This window comes from Helianthus annuus, chromosome 7, assembly GCF_002127325.2.
Source record: "Helianthus annuus cultivar XRQ/B chromosome 7, HanXRQr2.0-SUNRISE, whole genome shotgun sequence".
Lineage (NCBI taxonomy): Eukaryota > Viridiplantae > Streptophyta > Magnoliopsida > Asterales > Asteraceae > Helianthus > Helianthus annuus.
In genome coordinates, this window is record NC_035439.2 from 107,541,378 (window position 1) to 107,544,052 (window position 2,675).

Below are 2,675 nucleotides of genomic sequence, written 5' to 3' on the forward strand. Positions count from 1 at the left end.
TAACCGGCCCAACTCTTTCATGGTTTGTTTAGATTGACTAATCAGCCCAACACCCTAATTCTTATAGATATGGCATACGTATTATACTCTAAAACGAATCCTGCTTAGTTTAAAAATCATAACAAACTCTACTAACAAACTCTACTCTCTATCTCTCTCTCTCAAATCTGCGTACGGCAACAAGGAAACCCCCTCCCTTTCTCGAAGTCTGCTGGTGTGACTCTTCACCCTTCGGTTACTGATGTTATTGTCTATTAGATGTGATTAATTATGTGCAAGCTGTTAAGGTTTTATATGTGCATCACTGGCTAAATATAAGTAGTTTAGGTGATGAATGATAATCGGCAACTAAGGTTAAATGGGTGGTCAAACTGGTTCGGATATTAAAGGTCTGCACATGATGTTTTTAGTCAAGTCGGCACCTGTGTTCTTTATTATGTGATGGTTCTTTATGTTCTTTATGCGGTCTTGTATGTGATGTTAGTGTATGATCGGGTCCAATGGGTGTTCAAGTATTCATACATGTGTTAACTGTTATTAGTAGTAATGATAAATAGTCACCATAACAGATTGAATGTTCTTGTGTAAGGTTCTGGTAGATTGGAATTCATGTGATCTGAATGTCATGCAATAAGTTATTAGGGTAATTAGAGTCTTATAGGATCCTCAATACACAACTTCTAGATCGTAAACAGTGAGGAAGTATGGGTTATAATCTTCTGGTTGGGCCCAAGGTCCGAACCGGGCTTGGCTATGTTTGTATATTATTTAGGGGCTATAAGTGAATTCAGTTAGTAATGGGTCATGTAAATTGTGAGGTTATGACTAATACTCGTTCTAGATGTCCATGAGTTGCTAGAACTAATAACTTGTCACTTTATGAAACTAAGAAGGCATGATTGATCGTTCCTTAGAAACTGTTATATGCATGTCCATTGAATCTATGATTTGGAACTTCATAATTGATAGTGGGCCGCCCATAAGTGTGGGTTTAGTGGGCCGAAACATGAGTGTATATGGACTCAAATAAATCATGAACTAGCTGATGTACTACACAAATTTATTTGGGCTGCATGCTGATCGTATGAGTATATATTTGTTGATTGGGCTTTATAGGCCAAACAGGCTTTACATACTGATTATCTGAGTTACACTAGCAAATGCTTTATACATCGAATTAGATAGAGGCTGCACACATGAGTGTGGGCTGTGCTTTTGAGTAAACTTGTATATATGGGCCGCACAATACCTAGACTAACACTATATATAATTGGGCCACACACACACTTATATCGGAATAGTTACATTGGGTCGCACACCTTTATGATGCCTACGATAGATAAATTGTAAGTGTATTTGGGACTAGGACATGGGAAGTAAACTTGTATGTGGCACAATGGACCTTGTAACTTGATTGGGCTATTCGATACTATGTACTATTGGATCAACTGTTTGAATAATCATTGTTCTTGCTTGAATTGTTGCTTAACTGTTATACGTGCCATACGTGACAACCACTGATGTGATTTATGTGTAAACAAACTGTAAAACTGATCATTACCAAACACTCTTCTAGGTTGTGAGTATTGAACTTATTTAACGAGTAACTTGTCTAACCGAGCAAACCTAAGGTGAGTTCATTGCATTTTCTCAAGCATGCGTCCCGGTGGTTTGGGACAACTGGTAAACATTTGGAAGGGAAACATTGGGTAAACAACTTAATCGGTTTTGGTTATTGCCTGGAGGGCAATGGGGGTAATTAGTTGATAGCGCTATTAGGTGGGAAACCTCACACCGGGCCGTAAGGACGGGCGTGAACTAATTATCTGGGTATGGCTATGGTTGTTAGAGGCACACTCCTCGGATACATATGGGCACTCTCCCTAGGGTATCTAACGAAGGCAACATAGCAATCGGTCGTTAAGGGGTACCCACTCCCCGGATACACATGGGCACATTCCCTAGGGTATCTAGCATGAGCAACATTGTATCGTAGCGTTAAATCGCATTAACATACATATGGTAACATAACTTGTTAACAAAACCTTGAACTCACCAGCGTAGTCTGACACACTTGTTTACATGCTTGTAGGTAATTATTGAAGGAACTTGGGAGCTTGCTGTCTGATGCTGCTGGAGTGGTTATGGTCATGATAAACAATTACATTGATTCGGCTTCGATACATTTATACATTTATACTTTTATGCTTCCGCTCAATACTTTGGTTTTGGTTTAACTTTTCAAACGATACATTTCTTTCAATTGGGTATTTTAATACATTATGACTTGTGTTTGATATGATTGGTGGCTCTTTGTTGGATCGTTGCACCTCCAATAGGGACATACCCTAGGTGGTAATTTGGGGGTGTGACAGTTTGGTATCAGAGCCACTGGTTATAGAGAACTCGGTTTTAAAAATGTTTTCATAAAACCAGACTATAACCAAATTGATCCAAACGATGACCATGACACTCAGCTTCAGACTGCAAGGTTCGTTCCTCCTTAGCTTATGCTTTATATGCCTAGTAAGAGTAACTATATATTTATAGCATACACGATACGGCACGGTAGACATCATGACACATTGATAGTGTAACATAACACCTACATTTAGTAAATCCTCATCTTGTTGGTAGTGCATATTTTGTGTTGATTGGGGTGGGAGAAACTTCGA